The 24,662-nt window shown below is 37.3% G+C and overlaps 1 protein-coding gene across 1 annotated transcript in view; it reads left to right on the forward strand.

Annotated features, from left to right (window-relative positions):
• The window catches only part of ADGRA1 (adhesion G protein-coupled receptor A1), a 258,986-nt gene that overhangs the window by 17,677 nt on the left and 216,647 nt on the right, over nt 1-24,662 (forward strand). The window lies entirely within an intron of this gene.

Raw genomic sequence — 24,662 nt, forward strand, 5'->3', positions numbered from 1 at the left:
TTTTGTCAAGAACAGAAAGTGCAGAACACGTTCTGTGTTCTTTCAAGGTGACTAAGATCTTACTTTAATGAATATAGAATGGGGAAACCTGCTCATAGCAGTCTGACAGAAATACATCAATAGTTCCTTTTGTGCAAGATGAGAGCATGGTACTTGATTCATTTTAATCATGTTTGTGAGAGAGATAAATTCCCATTTTCTATAGTGAGAAATCAGCTCTTTGTAATTGGTTCAGCATTCAAACTCAAGATCCATTTTATAAAATAATGTTCCTTTTTTGCTATTTTTTAAGATACTCAAAATAAAATTTTTAAGTTTACCATAAGAAATGTATAGTCTGTGACAAAAATGCAATACTACAGTATTTGCTTGCTGGTTTGAGTACTCTACACAATATGCACATTGACTTAATTCTAGCATTTACCAGAATCTGTCATCTTGTCTGAAGCCAAATTTATACTTTTATCTGTAGTATTTTTTCTTCAGAAAGTGTAGTTGAAAGCAAATGAAAATTTTGTTTTATTTATGATACAAATGATGCACGTTGTACTTTGCTAATTCTGTCATTTTTGGTTCTGTTGAAACACATCTTGATGGTGTTAATGAATGGTATTCAATATTTAGGACCAGTTAAAAATCCCCACAAAAACAAAGCACCTTAGGGAGTCAGAGTGTTGGTGCTCTAGATGAATATGTCTCTGAATTCTGCCATTTGGAAAGTATGAATTTTGGTTGTGGGATTATTATTTTTGAGATGACAGGAAAAAAAGAAAAATTAGAGGGAGCAGTGGTGATGTGTAGCTTGTAGGAAAGCAGTAAACTGCTAAATATTGTACAGATTCAGATGACCATTGTCAATACAGTGGAATACTATCCTTCAGGTATATCTCTAGTTGTCAGAGGTAGGGTTTCTTCTGTGCTTCTTTTCAGTCTCACTGCATTTTCACATCTCCCTATCATGTCATTGCTGTTTTCTCCCATTACAGTGATACAAAGAAGAATGATTGTGCTGGGTTTTTTGCACATGCTGTAATGGAAATACCAAAGAATTTATTGTTTTTATGTGTAAGAGGTCACAGATAATGTGATAAAATGGCAATAGCTCCTGATGATAAACAAGAGCATCCCTGCATCACTTTTCCAGGCCTGACTGAATGATGGGTCTGTGGGGATTGTGGCAGAGGTGTGAGAGGGTGGGGTTTGGGGGAGGTCACTTGTCATGGGTTTTCAATATTTCCAAGGCATTCCAGCCAACTATGGAAGCTCAGTAATCTGCAAGTAAATTAATTGAGCTTCTCCTGTGGTTATTGCCTGTATTTTCATCTGACATCCCCTGGGATGAGTGTGATGGTGATCAGAAGGAAGTATTTCCTTTTCACAACATAAAATGTAGAAGATTCTGTGATGATGTCTGAGAGAAAGAAGGTACAGTGCCTTATTCTGCCTGGAGATCTTGCCTGGGGTAGAGCTGGGGTCACCTGGGGTCTCCAGGTACCTGCCAGCCAGCAGGAGGGCAGATGCTCAGCAGGTGCCTGGCTGATCAGGGCATTTGTTCCCAGCTCCAACACCACCAGTGCTGTGGGTCTGTGGGGTGAAGGAGCTGGTGATGAGGAGTGGGCATCCATCCCAGAGAGGCTTCTGGGGTATGAAATGCTGCTGTAGAACTCCTTTTGACATAGTTTGGGGATGAAGGGGAATGTGTATTTGTGTTTAATTTCAGACTGGCTCTAGTCTGGTCTTGCAGACTGAGCGCTCCTCTCATTCTGAAAGGCATTAGATGCATTCCTGGAGCAGAGCTTGAACTTGATTTCACCCACAAGAAATCCCATCAGTGTGCTTGGAGGCAGTGTTGTGCCACAAACCAAAGCACAGAGGGGGAATGAACAGGATTCCATTGAAAGCACGCTCATGTCCTGAACTCAACGAGACACAGGCGTGGGGACACCGTGGTGGTTGCCAAAAGGTTAGAAGTGGTGGTGGAGGTTTTGATACAAATGAAACACAATGAATTTTCTAAAAAAATTTATCAAACAGCAAAAAAATACCTCCATCAGATTCTCCCTCTAACTGTATGAAAGAAATGACATGGAGAGGTCTGGATAAACCCCTTCTTACTCCTGGTTTGTCTTCCTTAGTCAAAAGACCTTTGAGTTCTGCCTGGGAGCAAAGGAATTAGGCACATCTTAAGAGCTCTGGCCAGCTTACAGCCCTGAAAATTAACTGAAAATTACCTGACATAGTTTTATATATTAGTTCAGCAATTCAGAGGGATTCTGTGTTATCTCTGTATACAATAGTCCTCAGTGTTCTTGTGTTTTGGGTCTGGCTGAGATGGAGCTCGTTTTCCCATGGCAACCCTCCCAGTGCTGTGCTTTGGTATCCAGAAAGGTGTCGAGAACACCTCAGTGTTTTGGCTGTTGCTGAGCAGGGCTGGCACAGCATCTCCCCAACATTCCCCCATCAGGAGGCTGGGGGTGGGCAGGATCCTGGGCGGGGACACAGCTGGGACAGCTCACCCAAATTAACCTAAGGGATATTCTGTAATATGTGACACCAGCTCAGACATAAAATCCAAGGGAAGGAGGAGAAAGGGGAGTGTTTGTTATTGCATTGTTTGCTTTCTGGAGCAACTGCTACCTGTGCTGATTCCCAGGAAGTGGCTAAACATCACTTGTTGGTGGGAAGTAGGGAGTAAACATTTTTCTTCTCCCCTCTTTGCTTCTGCATGCACAAATTTTCACTTTTGTTTCAGTAAAGTGCCTTATCTCAACCCACGAGTCATTTTCCATTTTATTTTCTGTCTCCAGTCCAGCTGGAAAGGGGAGGGATTGAGCGGCTTGGTGAACACCAGGTGTCCAGGCAAGGTCAACGCCCCACATCTTGGTAGCCCTGTGTCTGTGTGTAGTATTTTTGTCCTTCTATGGCACAACTGAGCTCATGAAGGTGAACTAATTCTGCATCTTTTAGTGCCAGGGTGGAATGCTTTTGTGTGCTTTTGTGTACGTGCTGGGATCACCTGTGAAATATTCACTGAAATTTTTGTTGAATGTAATATGAAATAGCAACAGCGAGAGGCTTTCAGAAGTGTTAAAAAAAATCAGCTAAGTAATTTTTGTTTGCCAGTATTATGGATAGTGCATTTTGAAATCATTAAGGTATTTGAAAAGGAAGGAACAGGTTCTGTTCTCAAATTGCTTGCTTTGTATCTTGCGATATTATTATTTCCTATTACTTCAGTTGGTGACCAGGACATAAATTAAAAAGCTGTGTGGGTAAAAAGGAACAGCAAAACAAGAAACAGCTTCATCACAGCTGTTACTTAAAACCTTTGAAAACCTATGGCTTTGATTCATAGGACAGATTCATTCACATTAGCTTGATTTACTACAGTGACTTTTAACATCATGTATGTCAGCTACAAGATACTTGGAGCATTTAAACTGAAAAATACAGATTAAAAATCTTGGCAAAACCCTTTACCTATAGGGTTAAACATTCTGAATGGACAAACCTTAAATAAATAAGTTAAGTTTTACGTTGTCAAAGCTGCTTTCTTTGCATGATTTCCTTAGCTTGGAAGAAGAGCTGATGTATTTGTTTCTAGAAGAATTATATTTCATAGAAGACGGTAGGAAAGGATTTTTTCCCTTTTTTTTCCTTTTCTGTTGGAGTGGTTTTAGTTGTGACCTACACAACTAGATGATTCTAGATTCTAGATGGATTTCTAGCTGTAGAAATGCCACCACCACAGTAAGTCTGGCCTACTACCTACAACAAGGTAAGCCTAAAATAAACCAGGCAGCCACAGGAGTGCTTGGTAATTGTACCTTGGAATATGTGCAACACACTTAAGAAAAATACTTTGTGCTGCTTTGCTTTTGTGAAGTTCTTATGCAGTTCATGTGCTTGCTGGGTAGTCGTTCTCATCTTCTGAAGAAGCTGGGATCACATCCCATTTTAGTCAGGATTTGGGACCTCCTTGGTCAGCTCTGATGTCCATTCCTGCCTGTCTGAATCCAAACTGGAAAAAGCAGCTTCCTTCTCTGCATCAAAATGTTGATCTAGAGAAAGAGGTTCTGGTGAGGAAAATAAGCATAAGGGGAGTGACAGTGATGTCTTCAGATAGTGAGTTATAAATTAAAAATTACAGGTGCAGTCCTCAGTGTTAGTTAAGGATAAGAATGTGATGGATGTGAACAAATATGCTCTGGTGATTCAACTGCCTCTGCATGAAAAGTTGTCATTATTGTTTATTTATGAAGTACCATGAAGATGTGCTGGGTTTCATAAATGATGTGAGAAGTAGGCAGGGGGGCCAAAGATGCTAAAATGATCAAGGATTTTTAAGTACTGCTTCAGTTCTGCAGTTCTTACAGAAGAATTAAAATCATAACTTTTCAAGGTGGATTTATGTGTGATAGCTGTTGGATTGCTGTATTGGATCAACATGGTTCTGAGTTTGCCTCTGTCATTTTATTCCGTGAATAAGTTGTTTGGTACAAGGTATTCAGTAGACTTTGAAAGTAATGCAGTAATATCAAGCCTTCAAATCCATGTTAATTACAGTAATAATATTTTGAAAGTCTGGAGACCAGAAAAAATGATTCCCAGAAGGAAACCAATAGTTCCAATGAATTAATTTCCATGGAGAGATTCCAAATGTAAAGAAATAAGAAACCTCTTTGATGCTGACATATCCAAATTATCTTGAATTTTATTTTCATGTAGTTGTATGAATATGCATTTTAACTGTGTATGTTAGGAGAGAAGACAATTAAATGAAGAACATAATTTAAAATACTTTAGTGGCAGGGTGAGGTTTTTACATACAAGTAATTATCATAAATCATTATTTTGATATTTTTATTAGATACGTGTTGAACCCAGGAAAAGTGAAATTTTTATTTTATTTCTCAGGAGAGAAGAGGTAGGGCCAAATGTTATCCTTGGCAGGCATAAAGATTGTCAGGATTTAGTCCATGCTTGGTTTTTTTCAAACTATTCGTGTTTTGCAGTTGTATCTAATGAGTTCTGATGAAAATCATTATTTGCCTGTTGGGCACTCCTGGAATAAAACCCACAATTTTTACTTTAATTTCATTCAATACATTTTGTAATGTAGCAACGTTTTGCATTGTAAAAAACAACAACCTTTTAAATAATTTTCCTAAATCAGTTAATTATGAAAGACCAAGCTTCTGGTTTTCCTTTTCTGTGCTGCAATAATATTTGAGTTTGAACAAAAAAATCTAATCTGTTGATTCTTACACTTGGACTGTCTAATGACTACTTATAGCCCTTCTTACCTTTATTTGACCCAAATGAACCTGGAAAAACTCAATACTCTGAACTTTGGTGACTGAATAAAAACATCAGCCCTGGTGAGGTGAGAGGGAGTCACTCGGATACATCGACATAAGGAGCAAACAAACACACACGTGGACAGGATATAATGAGCAGTGAACTTCAGAGGGGGCTTTTAGTGAAACTGGAACAGAGTTGAAGTTAAGGAAGTGAAATTTAAGTATGGCATAAATATAAAGTATGAAAAATACTACTTTCAAAAATGTTTACCACTGCAGTATAATAAATAAAACCAAGTTCAATATGCTGAGAGAAAATTTTTTGACTGAAATAGAAACACCTAGATGAAGCAGTAAGTTTAGTTGATATAAGACAAATTGGTATACTTGTATAAACTATATCTATCTATCTATCTATATATATATATATATAAACAGGGAGTGACACTGTCAGAGCAGAAAATATAATGCTTTAAAAGGAAATTTGGAAAAAGAAATGTACAATGAGAAAATGTGTTTACACTGGAGTAGGTTGAAAGGGCTGCAGGTACATTAATTGATGCTTTGGAGTAACAAGTTTAGCCAGGACAGACTTTAAGCAATGTGGGGCTTTTTTTATGTCTTTAAAGTCTGCAGTACTTCACATGTAGAAACAGATTTGTCAATGTACAATATTATCATTAAGATAATTCCTAAATTTGTGTGTATATTTGTATTTACTTATTATAATTATTATAAAATGTTATTGTATGTATTAAATATATGTTTAATGTATATTTACTTGTTTAGTAGCAAAAGCAATCAGAAATTAATTTGAAGTGTAAGGAAAATGCAAGCGAACCCTTATGAATAGTTTATGATAGAATAGCTTACGCTGCTGGTTTTGTTTTGATAATTTGCTAAGTGTAGACATATTAAACAAAGTTCATACCCTTTTTATTTAGTGGTGCCTGCCAGCTGCTGTTTATAATGCAACATGTGCTCGGAACAATATATGCAGGGTAATATTTATTTTGATTTTTTTGGCAGGTTCAGGTCAGCTGCACATTTTGTTATTTTACTTTTTCATTCTCTCCACTTCCCTTAAGTCAGGAACCATAGCTTCCTGTAATGTGGCTTTCAGATATTCTCTAAGGAAATTGAATTTCTGGATTCAAAAGCTGCCCATCTCAAGTTCAAGAGCCCTTCTTTCTTCATGAAAACATATTTATGAAACTATATAGCTTAGGAAAATTTTAATCAGCCTTATGAAAATTCTTTCTCTCTAAACATAGTAGGAAACCTGAAAGAATTTAAAGGCACATTGTTGAAGTTTAGCAAACTGTCTTAAAGGTTCATAATCACACTGCAGGATTTAGGAACTGAAATTCCTTTTATTATAGAATCAAAACCACCTGTAAGTATATAAAATACTTTGCCTACTTTACAGACTTAACATTCCAAAGCAGTATGGCCAAGAGTTCCACCTTTATTTTGATCTTAGGGAACTATTAGGAGCTTGATAGCTTTCTCTGGGTACAGAGTGAATGTTGAAAAGAACCAAGTCTTGGAATGCCAACTTAGTGGGGTGGTGGGGTTTTTTGGGGTTTTTTGTTTTTGGTTTTTTTTTTTTTTTTTTGGTTTTTCTTTTTAAGTTATGCTGCGTGTCAGAAAGTAAGATACTGGAATTTTCACTTCTTTAAGTGATAATGCATTTGGGAATGGATGAGGCTAGTTGTGGTTTGTAGTTATTTTCACTACTCATTCTTTCTGAACTATGCAGCTGCAAAATTATGGAATATAAACTATGTGGCCAGAAATTTTACTTGTTGTATGAATGTTACATGCCTTGGGCTAATACAGCTTATAAAATCTGGTGGCAAATTTAAATAAATATAAATAAACTAGTGTCACATGTACTGCATAAGCTTGTTGATACAGCTTTGTATATCATTTAAATTGTATTCAAACTAAATAAGAAATCTGTTAATCTTATTCCTGTATGCCTCTTAAAGTCCACAATGATTCTGTATGTATTTTTTTTTCAAAATTATGGAATAAATTGCTACCTAAAGCATGTAACTGCTGATTAGTCAGTGGTTAGCTGATGATTTACAGATGGGAGTGAGATGATCCAGATTGCAGGCCAAGGAGCTTTTTATAGTTCTGGTGTATCATTTGGATAAAATTGCAGCCACGGATGCTTTAGAAGAAGTGTGATCAAGTAGTTCAAGTGAGGTACCTCTTGTTAGGTTATTATATCTGCTCTTTATTTGACTGGTGAATTTGGTGAAGCTTGCTGGGGCATTCATTAAAACATCTGTCTCTTGGGCATTTCTGCAGAGAATACTTAAATCTAAATTTTAAAGTGTGAGAAAGTGAATTCACTTTTATAATTTCAACCTAATCCTGTAATTTGCCTCAGTGCCTCTGTCCTGGATCTTCTTCCCTAGCTCTCTTCTGGCTGTTGCCTGTAGTCCAGGACCTCGCTTCCACATTTCACAAAGATAGAGAGACTTCCCTCAGGTGCTGAGCTGAGCTTACCCTGATGATGGTTTCCAAAGCTTATATGTAGACATTCTGCATTGGTAAAATGGGTATTCTGAGAATATTTTATATCTGAGCAAACAATTTATTGTGGTGATCAATTGCCTAGAAGTGGGTAAAGAGATTTCTAAACTGATCTAGATTTCAGTGAGACCCTAGTATTAGATCAGTAGAATTTAACACCATTGAAAGTGTCAGGCTCAGGTATGAAGACAGTCCTGTAGTTTTTAAATGCCTTCTAAAAATACTCTTTTCAGTCTATAAGTGTATAAAAGGATAAATAATACCTAAGATAAAATAGGTGTCTCAAAAAAAAAAGCAAAGTTCAATGTACAGAGCAGCCCTATGATTGTTGCTCTATAGTCACATGCAAGAGAATGTTATGACTTGCTTTAATGTCACAGGATTTGTAAACCTATAAAATAGAGATAAATTGAAGAAAAAATAACTTACATTTCTTCAATTGAAATAAAAATAACCAGGTTTGACATTCTGAAAAGCACTATTTTTTTATGGAGAGAATCAGTGTTTGTGGTGCAATCTATAAAACGTTGAAGATGCTTGTGTTGCTGGGTCAGGTGGTGTTAATTGCATCCTCAGTGGTTTTTATATTCTGTTGACATTCTCCAAATGAGATTGGTAGTTGACTTTCTTATTCAGTTCAACTCCAAATCCTTTCAGGAAGTTGTTATGCATTAACTTTGCTATTTTATTAATATTATTCTCCTCCTCTCCTCTTTCTTCTCAGCTGAACTTAAACAGATGCTATAGCTGTGTGAGTATCTGATTTCAGGCTCTAGGACCAGCAGTAGGTCTTTAAAGTTCTGAAATTGGCTCTAGAAATAGCCTTTAAAAGGTTTACAAGAGTAACCATCTTATTTTGTAGTACAAGCCATAACTGGAAATGTGATTTCATCTACTTTAAGATAAATTTGCAGTCACACAAACTGTTGTAACAGTGATTTATCACAGCTGTAAAAGATTGGTACAAGCTCAGAAATGTACCCAACAATGAATGTTTTCATGAGACTTATTGCCAAGGCAGGTATAGGGGAGGTTTTGTTTTTAATATCTCAGATGATTTAGTTGATCAGAGTGAGAGCAGAGTGGCAATTTATAATTGACAGACTAAGTTAAGTCTCTCTGTCAGGCAGCATTAGGTGTGGAGGAAAGGTCAATGAATGCCACCACAGTTTTTCACTGCCCTTGGTAGCCAAGTATCTGCAGGAGAGTCAATGTCAGAATTTCACCAAGTGACAACTGATTTAACCCTTCCTTCACCAGTTTGGAACGCAGCTCTGTCACTGCTGTGACACTTGTTAAATGGAATGGCTGGGTTCAGTTGTCATCTTAATCTGCAAGAATGGCTGTAAATTTTCAAAACTTCTGCCCTTCAAATATGTATGGAGATTATACGTGAAGAAATTTTGACAGTCAAGATCTTTCTTTCAAGCCCAGGTACTTACAGCACTCTGTAAAGATGCCAAGGAGACCAGCAATCTTTTTGATTTATTCTCTCCACTGTAGAGGGAGCTGAAAGTGCAGCAGGCATCTGACATCTTGATGGAATTCTGGAGATGTGTTCAGAGGCAGGAATTGTTTGCCTATGCCTTGAAGTTTATGGTGAACTCTGTGGATCAGTAGCCAGACTTTCTTGTACTGGATTTCAAGTCTTGGTACACTGCATCTGCTAAGTGGAAGTGATTTTAGGCATTGCAGTTTGACTTTGCAAAGTCAATACTTTCTGTGCCATATTCTCATTCTTTGAATCTTGTCTGATCTAATCATGCCATGTTGTCCCTGAATTTCTATCAAATCATACTGGTTACAACTAGAAATGCCCCTTAAAGGCTTAATGTAATATTCCTTTGGAATTGGCAACATAAAGAAGATACTGGTTTTCCAAAGAGACCTGCAAAACCCTTGTTCTCTGGCACTGACAGTGTTATTCTCTGAGGTGTATCTTCTGAGAAAATTCCGAGTACATCTCTCACAAAGAGCAGTTGTTATTTTTCATGTTCAGTGGTGATGTGCAGTGAAAATGAACTCAGAGTTTGCTTGGAGGTTTTCTGTCTCTGCTCAGAAGATCCCCTTCCTGTCCATCCCTTGGGCACTGGGTATCCCAGGGAGGAACCGCTGCTTGCTCTGCCCTGCTGCTCACATTGGTCTCCCAGCTGAGGTTAATGTTTTACCTGTTTCACATTAACAGGAAAAGCACCCAGAGAGGTGAGGAAGTTGTGCTTTACTGAAACTCAGCTGATTTAATGGAATCTGTAAAATGAATATATGTTTGTGTGTTGGTTTTCATACTCAGTGATTTAAAAAGCAGCTCAGTCTTAGGGGTGAAATTAACTTTGCCTAAACAATTCAGCTGGAGTTTTCTTAAGCTGTCTGAAGTTGACTTATGTATCTCAGCTAATTCTTGCTCACAGTTTTTGTTCTCCTGGCAATGCAATTCTTATTCATCCCAGTTCTCAGGTTGAAATCAGTGAACTGGGAGGGAGAGTTGCTTGCTCAGAGTTGCAGCCTGAAACACCGGAAATTTGATTTTGTTGCCAACTCACTCAGAAGTCCAAAGCCACATGAATAATTCTCTTTCTGGTACTTTGATTCACTTTCTGTGGAATAATAATACTTAGAGAAATGGGTGTAATTTTAAGGGAAGAAAATATTCAGATGTGCTTTATAAAACAAAGAACATTAGAAATTTCAGTGGTAGGGACCTAATGAAATTAATCTCATTTTTGCTTCTACTAGATCACTCTGGATTTTGTCTTTGATCATAAAGCCTGTTTGAAAGTTTACGTACTTCTTTTTCCATTATTCCTTCACTTCTGATCTAACTGTTCTCGATACCTATTTTATTTTGCACTGGAAGCAAAGGGAGCTTGAAATTCTGTATTTATTCATGTCCTGTGCTATTATCAAGAAAGATTATTGCAAAATAAATAGAGTCTTGATTCCGTTCTGCTACAGCCAGTGAGAGAAGGCTTTGCAATGAAAAATAACCTTTGAAACTTAGCATAATTCATAAAAGAGTTTGCCATTTCAAATATTTGAAAATCTGTTCCCTTAAAAAAGGTTAAGAAAATTCTGTTGGCCAAGGAAAATACCTTTCAGTGCAAGAAACATAGTATATGTATTGTAGTAATAAAAAAGGACACAGAAGATACTGCCTTTTGCTTTTCTGCAGTTCCCTTTTGGTCTTGGCTATATGAAACTGGTTTAGGCAGTACTTCAACGTTAATTTATTTTTTTTTTCTGTACCTACAGCATGATAATGATCTTCATGTATTCATGGCATGTATCACAAAAGATAGCTGTTGTGTCATTCATTACTGTAGATGTAAGAAACATCAAAAGCAATTTAAAATTCCACTTATCTTGGCTCTGCTGAATCCTAAGATAATGTCTGAGTATCTACAGACTAGTGTCTGAAAGGCAGCACAGCCCCTCTCTGGGACTGGTTAGTCTGGTGGAGGAAACATCTCTGAGTGGTATATCTCCAGCATCTACAACTCTGAAAAGAAGTGAATTTATAGATAGAGTCTTTTTAGATAGAAATGTGAAAATAACATTTAGAGAACAGATTTTCCTCTTTATTTAGTGTAGGATTCTTAAGACATGCTTGAGTTGAGTATCAGATTATTCAGCAGCAGCTATATAGCTTTTAGTTAAGAAGTGCTTCAGGGTGGACAGTCTGAATATTTTGCTGTGAAAAGAGCCCTCAGGGAGCCATGGACACTCAAAATGAAGCTGCTTGGTGAGATTCCCAAATTCTTACTCTGCCTCTGACTTACTGGTACCTGGCAGGAGCTCTGGGTGCGCTTGGATGTCCTGTGCAGGTGGGCTCAGTCAGCAGCAGCCTTTTCCCAGTCCTGTGTGCTGAGTCCCGCTGTGCTGCTCGGGGAGTCCTGACCTCTTCCCCTCCCAGAAGAGATGGCAGTCCCAAAGGTTTGCTGTGGGCTCCAGAGGGGCAGCTGCAGTGTCCTGCAGGGCTGAGTGCTGTGGCAGGGCAGTGTGAGGCTCCCTGCTCTGCCAGCCAAGTCACGGTGCTTTGGGGCTCCAGGGTCTGCTGCAGCAGAGGACTTGGAGTGTCAGACTTCCATGGGGAAGGAAGAAGATGCGACTCAGGGCTGGGGTTTTTTGGGGAAAAAAAGGCCTGATTTTTTAAGGATTCCTCTAGTGTGCCTGTATGGTATCCTTTGGTTGGTTTTTTTTTCTTTATTTGTTATTGGTAGTGGTTTTTTGTCCACACTATCTAGAAACTTCTCGTTTTAAAGAAAGTTGACTATCAGACTACTCAGAGATGGAGATTTAAAAAGTGCCAAATCCCTCAAAAAACTAATTCCAGAGTTGTCATCTTGTAATAAGATACATTTTCTAGGTATAGAAACATTTTTTAAATGGATGGAGAAGCAAATCAGAGCATGACATATTAGATAATATTGCTGTAGGTAGACAACTGATATGAATGTGTTAAGCTTCATTTCAGGTATATTGTTCTTATGGGAGTGTGTGCTTATCTTGCCATGAAATGCTTAAGGTAATCTATTATTCTACATAAATATTCAAATTGGTTAGACCAGAATCATACATAATTAAGACATTGAGCCATTCTTATTAATATTTTCCCTGGTCTATGCTGAATATAATTGATTTTGTACAGGAGCAATCAGTTCAGATTGCTTGGCTTATGTGAAGGACATGGAATGAAAATGTTTCCGTTTAGTCTAAAAGTGCCTAATACAAAGGTTAAAATGAAGAGATATATTTAAAGTATATATTGAGATTTGTGTTGCCATTTATTTTTGGAAATAAAATTCCTGCTTTTACCTAATCTTGAGTACACAAAGCTTTCAGAAAACTTGGTAAAGGAGGACTTCTGATACCTTCTAACTATTCTGTGGCATTTACTGGGCTAATTTGTGGCATCAGTTTCTATATTTCTATGAGTGCCTTGCTGATATTCTACAAGAACTTGGAGTCTGGTGGAGGGGAAGTAAAGAAATTTAGAGAAAGGGACCCGACAAGCAAGGAATACCAAAGTTAGCTTCATTCAATACCAGAAACAAACCAGAAATAGATATTTAAATGGTGTTTGAAGGAAAATTATATTTACTCTTTGTTTAGTCTTTGTAATAACATAGTGTGAGGACAAAACTGATCGAAACATTGAAATGTTCAGGTTTAATGTTAGAAATCTTACTTGATAATCCAGAGAGTGCATGTTACAGTATATTTTTTTCTAGTACAGGTTAAGTTGATTTTTTTATCATCTGGCTGGCTTTAAGATATGTTACATGGTTTCAGTCAAGATTCAGTAATAGTGTGAAATATTTGTACAAGCAGCTTGCTGCCTTAATTCTGTACATCAGCCATCTCCTCTGTCAACTCAGAGAGCACAAAGTAATAAGTGTATGAGCAGCAAAGAAGTAACAGCTACGTGTGCTGCATGCAGTGCAGTTATAAATGAGAAAATGGCATTTCAGTGGAAAAGAGATGGATGGGTGCCCCATGCTGATTTTGGCTGTTAGAAGAATCATCTGTTGTGCCCTGTACTTTCTCATATTTTCTTGTCTTTGATGGATGATGGATCTTCCACATTGGTACACCCAACTTCCAACTCTAACAGGGGCTTGCCCAAAGAATGTATGCCTAAGGTATTTATTTTAGGGATTATTAAAGGACAGAATCTTTTTTTGTTCTTCAAGCAGGTTGTGCCGATTTCCTAAAGAACGAAAGTTATATATCGCTTGTAGACCAGTTTAGCAAATAGCTTGTTAATTTATGTGTACCAGGAAAGGCAATCTTTGTCTTACTTTTCTTTACTTGTTTTCTTCGTTAGTACTCATATCTATACTCTCTTCCCTAACCCTGCTTTTATTTCTTTCGTGCCTTTTGTTTATTCAATTCTTTCTGAAGACAGTCTCTGTTTCTAAAAAATAAGTAAGTGCAACTGGTCTTACTTATCCTTTCATGTCATTTCAGGCATCCCTGAAAGGTGCTATCACTCTCATCATTTATTCAAGGATCTGAAGACACTTCTGAAAAAAAGAATAAATTATTCTGTCATCATTAGTTTAGGAAAACCTTTTAAACCACTGAAAGAGATGAATTGGGAAACCATTAGGAGTAACTGAGCTTCAGTTAACATAGCTGTGATCATCTCAGGACGTGATTCCCCGCAAAGGCTTTGGAATTCCTTGTGGATATTGCTGCCAGAGTTTATTATTTTAAAAGCAATGCATTCAGCTACAGTTATTGTATAACCAAATGTTTCAGGAGCCATTTGGCAGAAATGCACGCTGTGAGGCAAGGTGGAATATTTGCAGTCGAGTATCAAACAGAAGGTGGTTGAGTGAGGTGGATGTTGACTAATGTGAAAGAAACAGGTACAAAGGAAGGTAGGAAGAAGTTAGTTGTGTAATGGAAGTTGAATCAAATGATAGGTGTCTGTATTATTTATACCAGTGTTTTGAACAGTTGTGCTGAAAGCTTTATTTCAGAGATTACAGCTATAGCTAAAATGGAAAGAACATCAAATATTGAACAACACAGCCTAAGGAAGATAATTTTAAGTACCTGAGCTGATAGATACAGCATTTGAGGCTGAGATTAAAAAAAGACAAATCACAGCTGAGACTGTCATTGACCGCTTTAGCTTGGAAGCTGGGAAGTAGACGGACTCGGAGATAATTGCTGTGTTACATTCGTCACATGGGGGGAAAACTGCCTGCCCAAGTGTCCTAGGAGAATTTTCTTAAGGCCCATTTTCTTAAGGTAACTTCATTTCTCTTCACCAGTGCAAAATCTCTGAGTGATAAGACACGAGGATAATACTTAGGCTTTAAATTAATATTTTTAAGCAAGTAAGTGGAGTCTTCTGCTTACAGTAATTAATTATTACTTGTCTAGTTAGGGACCCATGTTGGGAAAAGCAGGAGATTCTGGAAAAGCTCAAGGTCTACATGCTCATGTTTGGAGTTCCTCAGTCTGACACTTACTGTGACAATCCCCTTGCATGAATGTCTGGTCTGTGCAGTAAGCTTAGAGCAGATGACCTCTGTGCTGTCTAAATTTCAAATTTTTTGGTATTGTTCAATCTACTGTAGTCAACTTTTTAAATAGGGCTCAAGGTCAAAATAATTCACAACAGCTATTGTGGATTACACAATACACAAAATTGTATTGTGGATTGCACAATTACACAGAAGTGTCACTATTTTAGTGCTCTGATCTATCTGGGTCTGCTTTAGGCAGGAGATGAGCCTGGGTGACCTCTAGAGGTCCCTTCCAATCCAGATTATTGTGAGAATCAAACTATCTGTCATCCTGCATTTTCTCCCTCAAATGGACACTAAACCAAATTTGTTTTTTAAACCATTTTTCAGACTTGAAGCACCTCCAAAAACAACTATAAACTTGTATGATAGACTCTGTGTATTCTGTTGGGTTCACTTGCCCTCTGAATTAAATAATAATCACTGTATTTTTAAAACTGGGCTGTCACTCTGCTAGAGTATGTATCAGTAGCTGTCTCATGTGCCTGAGAAAAACTTCTTTGTCACTCCTTATTAGAAGCTAAAACTCTGTTCCTCTCAGTCTTTGACGCCAAATGGAAGGCTGAGGAGCACTCTGACATTCAGTCTTACTGGTTGAAGCAAAGTAGAAAAGACAATTTAGATTTCCTAACCTATATATATATGTCCTTATGAGGAAAGATTTTCTTTTCAAATTCAGCTATGAATTATTTAAGAATGCCAGACCAGTTTTTTTTCAGGCTTTCATTTTTCATATATATTACCCAAAGGATGCACAATGAGTTCTTTATTTCATTGAATTATCAGAAGATATACGTTGTCATTTAAAAAAAATACTGCTGCAGATAGGTCTTTTGCAGAATACAATTACAGTCCCAGCAGAACTTGTAAGTTAAGCTATAAACATTGTAAAAACAACAAACCAATTTGTGGGAAAATGAAAATAAATTACTACAATGGAAACTTTTCAGTATTTTTCTGGATTTATAGTCAGCAATTGTTACTGCTTAACTGTTTCAGTAACTGAGAGACGTGAGCATCTTGAAGACAATTCTGAGCATGGTTTTCAGAAGTAATGTGGAAATTTTATAATGCTCTTTTAGAAATACATAAAAGATTAGCAAAACTGGGAAAAGCTAAATGAGTGTTTCAGAGTTTAAAAAAGACCAGTGAGCTGAATAAGAGAAATGCTGAGAAGATCTTACAAAAGAATCAAAAGTGTAATAAAAGAGGAATGGTGACTCAGGAAATTTTACTATTGTTTAAAAAGTGACTTAGAAGTAAGTTACAGTAAAATCTGAATTAGGAAAGGTGAATTCTTTCTTAAAAAATTTTAAGTTAAATGTTAATCATTTATTTGGTAGTCTTTTCAAAGTTCTTGAACTTCAAAATTCCAAAATTATTTGTAGAGCAAAGCCTCCTGCCTGTATTGTGTGTAGTGTTCACAGGTTTGGCCCACCTGTGGAGCTGTAATGCATTTTGGGGTGCTTGTGCTCATTTGGCTGAGCAGTGGAGTGCAAGCCCAGGAGAGAGGAATGCTTTTCCTGACTTTGCCATGAGTCACCATGGTTAATCGCTTGCAGGAACCATTTTGAAGTGGAGAACCTAAATGAACTTCTTAATATCGCTGCAGTGAGTGTAAAAATTTGTCGTGTAGGCCCAAGGTGTTTCTCAGCTCTGGCGTGTCTCGTTGTTGCTGAGCGCGCTGAAACGCTCCGTGTGCGTCTGAGCACTGTTCTCTCAGCTGCTCTGCAGCTCCTGGCGGTGCTGCCACCACTGCTCTTGGTGAATTGTATAAAAGTGTGAATCAGAAACCAACATGAGAATGTCATCTTCCCACAGTGTCAACTGAGTTGAATGAAAAGCATGTCGAAAGCTAATCCTCCAGTAAACAATCTCTTCATTAAATCCATTTGCACATTGCACAGGCCTGCTCAATGGAGAACTTCTAATTTTTTTTATATACTGTAGGAAACTCATTTTTCCCACTAAAAATTGATTTTAAATATATATTGATAGAAGGATGTGCAGTGAGTCAAAGGCAAAACCAAGAACACCAGGGCATACAGACCCATGCTGTCACCAGTTGGCTACATATGCTTTTAGAAACAGTATTTTATTGCAAGTTCAGACATAAGGATTTCCTTTTCATTGTAGAGAGGTAGAGAGAGCTTTGAACAATTCCTCTCTTTCGCCAAAGAAAATGTTGACAATAGAATCTTTGATCTTCAAAAACTAATGCACATGACAAATTTAATTCATGTAAATAATTCTGCGAGACTCAGCAAGACCCATCACAGGAAGTTAAACATGCATAACTCTCTCAAGTAAAGACCATGCACGTGGCAGGTGTAGTGGATGTAGTCCAAAAGTTCACTTAGATAAAGTTCTCTCTTCGAAAGATGTAATGAAAATGCTGTCTTATCAAAAGATCATGTGAGATTTTTTAACTAACATTTGAAAAAGATTACATGCACTCAAGTTGAAATCTTGTAAAAGCAGGATTTATCTGAACAGCTGAATGGTGTTATAAGTGTCCATGTCGTAGTAAAATAGTAATGATTTATCACATTTTTTATATGCTCATATTTTATGTTTGGTTTAATACTATGTGATTTTAGGAAATATTACTGCATAATTACAGTTTACTATTCCAGTGTTATGTTGCTGTTGTCAAACCTTCTACAACCATGATGTAAGTTTTCTAGTCACTGACTTTCTTGAATATAATTGATTAAACTTTGAGCACAGAATCCTGTATGACACTTCAGGTGTTCAGTGATCTTTAGAAATAACCTTTAGACCTCAAGTTCTTGTGGGTAAAAAAGAGTTTCACTTAATAGGATCATCTAATTCAGAAATTCTCTAGTGCTGGACAAAAGTCATAAAATAGACAAGCACATTTCTTTTCAGAAGTACCTGCAGTCCTATTAGTAATGCTTTGATTCCTCCTGCTTCTTGTCCTGTTCAGTTAATTAATATAATTCTGTAGTGGAGTGGGCTTGTTCAAAAGCTGAAAACTCTTTAACTCCCCCACTGTTAGGAAATCATATTAAAATTTCTATTTGAGAGTGACCTTGCTGCTTCCTTTTGTTGATACATTAATACCACTAAACCAGTTTTAGGGAGAGAATGAGTTGTGTGTCCTGCTAGTGATGATAATATTTTGTTTTACTCTTTGAATTGTGATGTTGCTTACAAAAAAAGGCTCTTGAATACGATTTTACCTAATTAAATCAGTTGATGTGGTAATTAATAAGAGAACTCTCTGGGTTTTGTATTTTGAATGTGACCTACCAGTCCCTTGTATCATCCAAGACGACTCTTGATGAAAAGCCACCAAAGACAGAACTGTAAGAGTTTTGCCTTATACTTTAAATTACTGAAAGTGGGGCTATTGAACAGTGGTTTTCCACAAAAGCACTATTCTGTTTCCACACTACAGTTCCTCCCACATTCCGTTAAATTTATGACAGATTCTTAGCGTTAATTTGCACTTTTGGAAGGACTTTCATTTAAATAACTAATTACCTAAAAGGAAACTCTTTTTTTGCTATCATCAAAGAGTGTCAAGATCTGGAAACTACCGTTCTGCTGGTACAGTACAAATTAGAGTGCTAATTAGCGCGCTGTTACTGCTTCTTTCGGTTATAGCTGTTTGGGAGTAGTTCCTGCTGTATGAACATACTATGTACAATAGAAGGCAGTTTTTGAGTATGTTTCTGTTTTCACTAATGCTTGGCATTGCTGCAAGTGAATGGGTTTAATAAAAGCTGGTGCACGTGAAAGATAACGATAAAACCAGCTGGAACTGGAGGTGTTGAGAGACGGTTTTACTGCTTTCTACAGGATTTTTGTATGATTCTTTTTAAGAATGCTGGCCACACCCTTTGTTTAGTTAGGAAAGACAATACAATGGGCCACAATCCCCTTCAGGAAGAGAGGTGTCACTTTAGGCCATTATATGCAGCTTTACTTTTCTGATAATTTAGCCTTATGCTCTTTTAAGTTTCGATGTTCTCAAAGTCAGAAAGAGAGGCAGACACTGAATTACTGTGCACAGATACTGATATATAATAAATTAATAAATACTACCCATATCTTTACAAGTTTTCCTTCTTTGTGTTTGGGTATCAGACTATATAGATGTCAACCACACCCCATTCATCTTGTAGGCTGTCAGTAGTGTTTTCAGTCCTTTTCCTCTTTTCACTTGTTCAATCAGTTTTGTTATTGTTCTGTGACTTCCCTCTTAGTCTCTCTGTATAGTTCTAATATTATCTGTTGAAGTCCTAGGTAGTAGCTCAGCTGTGGTTTTCTGTTTGGAGAGGGGAAGGAAAAGGTGCAGTTAGTACCCGTATTTTATGATAACCCCATGTATTTCTCCATGTGTGGCACAAAAAGCAGGTACTTTTTAAAATTTATCTTTCTATTTCTGCCGTGTTTGTGGGAAAGCTCCCTAATTTGTTTCTGTGGTGCAGCTCTCAATGCATTATGGATGTTGTGGGGAATAAACAATAGTCTGGTTTACCAAGGATTTTAAAATGCTAAAAAAATTCAGAAAAACTTAGTTTTTCATTTTACACTGATACAAATGATCCCAGTCTTAAATAAAGAAATCAAATGAATGTTTTCCTACCAGTGTTTCAGGGAATTTCACAGGATGTCTGCTCACACTCCCTTTGTATCTAACCACATACCACATGTAAACAGAATGAACATCTTAAACTGCAATATGTCAGCTGTTATCAGGCTTCCATGAAAAATGGTTAATTACTATTTGTACTTAAATCGTTATTTTGAAATAAAAGATACTTTGAGTTGCTAGATTTCAAGTTAGTATGTAAGAGAAACTGCAGAACTCGAAACACAATTTCTGAACAGAGCCCAAACACAGTCATTCCAGATGTACAATCTCAGTGGACCAGGTTGTCTTTGTTCAAATTCTCATGGTTGTCTGCCTAGCACACCTTGCTACTTGAGAAGTGGAAAACTGGATAGGGATTGAGAAGAAGTGCACAGCAGGGGCAGGTGTGGTTTGGGGTCTGGTTGGTGTTTCCTGTGGCATTTGAGTGTCCCTTCCGCTGTGCTCAGTGAGTGGGGCTTAAAGGAAGGATTCTGGAGATTTCCATTTTCTAGACATGGTCTATCAGCCTAGACAAAGGCCTGGGTCAAATCTGATCTGTACCAGCTCTTGGGTTCTGCTCAGCAGAAAACCAGGTCAAAGTGGACATTTTACTGATTTTTCATGAAGTTTGGGTGGGAGTTTTTCCCTTGTATTTTTTTTCGTGTATTTTCTCCTGTGAGTATTTTCAGAGGAAATACATATTTTCAGTAATGGGTCGCACTTTCTTCTGTGTTCACTGTGCATTTGGGAATAGCAGTCTTTATGTAAATGCCTCGTCCTCCATGGTTTTGGTTATGTGGGCTGAGCACTGCTGGGTGAGCTCACAGGCTTTAGGCTTTGATGGGTGGGATGCAGCACCATCCCACGGAAGAAGCCTCAGCTGTGGAATTTGTTTACTCTGTAATGTCATTGACTTTGGAGGCTTGCTAAAAAGATTCCTTCTCTCTGAGGGGTTATAGGAAGTTGAAGTTTGTTTGCATTGTGATTGAGAGCTCTTTATTTGATACTTTTTAATTACTATAGTAAGTTCTTTTATGCTGGGCATGTTTTATACTTGAATGAGACTTTGTGCACACGGTCACATCATCCTGTACTTTCAATGGTTTCACAGAACCAAAAATCACAGCATCATTTTAAGCAAACTGTGATTTGTGACTTGTTTAATTCAGATGGAGGAATCGGAAAGAAAATCAGAGGAATTACTTTTATCCATTAGAACAGTTTATTTTTTTAGGTGTGTCTGTACAGTAAAGGAAGGACATTCAGGAGAGAGTGGAAGCAATGGCTCATTGACTGTCCCTGCTTCTCCATGTTAGCATCTCCTTGGTATGATTTTGGTCCTGGCGTATGAGTGAGGTTGGTTGCTTGGTTTGTTTCCAGTGCAGGGTGAATGAAATCATGTTCAGCCTGTGCTGCTGCCCACGGGGAGGTACATTTGTGCTCTGAAACAACATGCATGGATTAAATGCTTTAGGATGTCAGTGGAAGTCAAGAGAAGGTGTTTGAAGGCAATCCCTTCAGAGCAGGAACAGTGCTGGAGGGCTCCAGAGGGCCAGGAAAGGGCAGACCTGGTGCTGAGTTAATACCTTGTGAACAGCCTCCCTGGGGTAAACTGTGCCCCAGAGTGCCCTGGGAGAAGGAGTAGTGCAGACAAGATTTCAGAGGGCCAAGTGCAGTAACCAAATGGTTCATAACATGTCTGATCTGCAGAGTGGTACTGACAAGTAAATTGCTCCCCAGCACTCTTTTAGTTGTATCCTGTCAGAGCCGGGACTGAAAGTACCTTGATTTGAATTTTCAGTTACTTGGGCGTAAATCATTATTATATTGTGCCAAGACAGTTTGCAAACTGAACTTTAAAATAAATACTTATTAGAAGGCTTCTCTGGGAAACTTCTTCCTTAATGAAAAAAACAAAGGAAAAAACCCCCACTGCCACCACCAAAAAAAGCAAACCTCAAACCAACCAATCAACAACCCCCTCCAAAACCCAACCCAGACCAAAAAACTACTCTTAAGTGAATTTGGGTGGAAAACTACTTCTTTACTTTTGATGGATTTTGGAAAATCATCAGTGAAATAAACTGTGCTCATTTCCATAATGTTTCTTCTGCTGGAATAAAATATTGAAAATGTGAGATTCTTAGCACATGGCTAGAAACTGATAATTATTTAAACCAGCTGCCTAGTTGCAGTGTGTAGTGAGATTCATCACTGTGATTCACTAGCACATCAGAAAAAAAAAAAAATCCCAAAAAGCAACCAAGTGAAAATGCTATGGATAGATAAAATGTGAGAACTACTTCTTCACAGTGGGTGCATGGTGCTGGTTTATTTTTAAAATATGTGACCTCTATTTGAAGTTGGATTAAAGTGAGTCAGTTTCTGTTGGATCTGACAGTTACAATTTTGTTATTAGATTTTCAAAATAAAATACATTAATAACACTTCTTTTTCATGTACTTATTCACCAAATCATTGCATCTGTAAGCACAAGAAAAGGATGCTCATCGCTGCAAAATTTCTGCAGGTCTTTAACTAGAAGTGTTTCCCTGTAAGCAGATGACTGTATTTGAAGAAAAGAGAAACTTACCTGTTTTGTCCATACTTGACACATTTCATGTCTATTCTGTTATTTGTCTAAAGAAATAATGTACAAAAATTTTTCAGTGTAATTTCAGCATCAAGAGTAAAAGCCACAATTTTTCCTGGCATTGATTATTTTAGAAGATTTTTCATTGTCTCCAGTTAAGCCTCATTTTTCTGTTAGGATTTTGAACATTGTAACCAAAACTTTCCTCCCTTCCATCCTCATCCCTGCAGCAAATATTCTCAGCAGGGAAGGATGTTACGAGTTGCATCAAAAGTTTAGTAAGTGATTCATTACTGTATGAAAAATAATGTGATTTATGTTTGCCAGTGAAGCTGTTCATTTTATTCACAGAACTGATCTTCAGCACAAACCAAATCCTTCTTGATAACAGCCCATTGCAAGTTCTTGTACATCACTAAGACTAATGAAAAACAGGTGGATTCTTCCCATGTAGCAGTACCAGCTGAATGAAATGTAGATAACTTGTATGAATTGTTAGAGAGGATGTTGTTTTCCTTAGGGACAGCACTGGAATGTTAGGATTCTCTAAAGCTGCATTTCTGAACAGAAAAAGAATCATATTTTAACTATGATACCCATATTACTTTGTTTATAAAACCTGAATTTAAGTTGGCGTGGTAGAGAAGAGAAAACACTGAAGGAAACTTAATTTTTGAAACTTGATCTCTGTGTGAAAGTCTCTGTGAACTCTGGTATAAAAATTTGAAGGGTTTCATTTAGAAACTCAAATCTACATAGCTAAGTTTTGTTGGTTTTTTTGGTTTTTTTTTTTAGTTTTGTGGTATCACATTCTTCAAGACTCAGTTTATCTTTCTCAAAAATGAATGAGATAGCAGTATTGAAGAATCATGAGCTGTGTTTACTGAGTATTCTATTTATGAACTAAATGATCTGCTTAATCTTGTCATTTATTACTAATTTGATAGTTCTCTTTAATTAATGTGAGTTTGTTTTATGTGGGTTGATGATGCTGGTTTCAATCTAGGCATGTAGGGCTGTACAGAACATGGAAGTAGAGTAGGAGACCACCTGACTTGTGCTGCATTTTTATGGAGTGCCACCAAAGTTCAGACTGTCCTCTTTTTCTGGGCAGAATCAATAGAAGGCTGGAAAAACAAATTAGAACATTGAACATAAAACACTGGAGCAGTTAATGTATTTACATTTTCTAGTTTAGATATTCTGAATTTTAAACAAGTCTTTCATCATGTCACTGCTGAAATGTATTCCTAAAATGGTAAAGAAGAGCTGATAAATTAGATAAATATTTATTGTCATACATCCAATTTTCAATCTGAGAAGTAGGAGAAGGAACTTGTGAGATGTGGAGTTTCTTAATTGATGGAAGTAGACTGTGTGCATATTGGAGCGTGTTTAATTTTTGTTGCAAACTTAGGCTTCTGTGTGCTTTCAGATGCACAGAGGGGTGTGAGGATCACGATCATGACTGATGTCAGATTGCCACTTGTGGTGACACTGTCTGGTTCTGGGTGAGGAGCGATGCTGCACAAGTGCATTGACAAGGGGCAGTGTAGTAAAGTGGGGGTCAGGTCATCCACTTACATCAAAATACACATTTATTTATGAATTTTAGATCTGCAGAATTCTCCAGATCTTACTAACATTGCAATATTTTAACTTTGCTACATTAATAAGTACTTTTTGTTTTCCTGTGGGTCAGTGTTGTTACATTTTTACCTAGACTTGAGATTTACCTGGTAGGTGTCTGTTGGGGTGAAGAACTTACTGTTCATGGACAATGGCAAATGCTAAGAGCAAAACTGTCTTGTCTTGTGTAACAGATTGCTTAAAAACTTTATAAAAATTAAAAAAAATCAAAAATCTTGCTAGTAAAGAGTATAAGATTTCTTTTGAAAATTTTTTTGTTCTGCTTTCTGTCTCATTGCAGGCTGCATGTCTTATTTTGAAATGTACTTTTGTGCACTAGAGAGGTATAATTTATTGTAAATGTTACATTAAAAGACTAATTTCTCAGGCAGTTGGAATTAAATTTCTTCAGAGACAAACGTTTCTTATGCACATTGCATAATCATTAGATTGAAAACCCAATTTCTCCAGCTTCTAAAACAAACCATTTCTTTTGCATATTGAAAAAGTTTTTAAGGAGTAACATCTTTAGAACAAGTGCATGTTCATATTATATTGCTTCTGAAATAGCTGGGAACATGCAGTGATGGAAAATCACTAAACTAGAAAGGATCACTTGTGAAATGCACAGTACCATAACATAAAGAGGAGGAATAAACAACTTTTTCAATGGCCTGCATGCAGGGCCAGTTTACAAGCATGTGGTGGTGGTGGTGCTTGATGGGTCAGGCATTGCTTAATTACTGAATTTCTACTCTGCAGAGCTTACAACAGGAAAGCATTTTTGGGCTTGTCTGTTTCTTTTTGTCTCTCCTACAGAAAATCAAATACTTTGTGTATGTGAGCTATCCATGGTATGCTGGCTTGTACCTCCCTGCTATAGCAGACACTGCAAAGTGATTTTATTGTCCTCTTACCTACTGGAACAATTTTTAACATCT

Source organism: Cyanistes caeruleus, chromosome 8 (assembly GCF_971803275.1).
Source record: "Cyanistes caeruleus chromosome 8, bCyaCae1.hap1.1, whole genome shotgun sequence".
Classification (NCBI taxonomy): Eukaryota; Metazoa; Chordata; class Aves; order Passeriformes; family Paridae; genus Cyanistes; species Cyanistes caeruleus.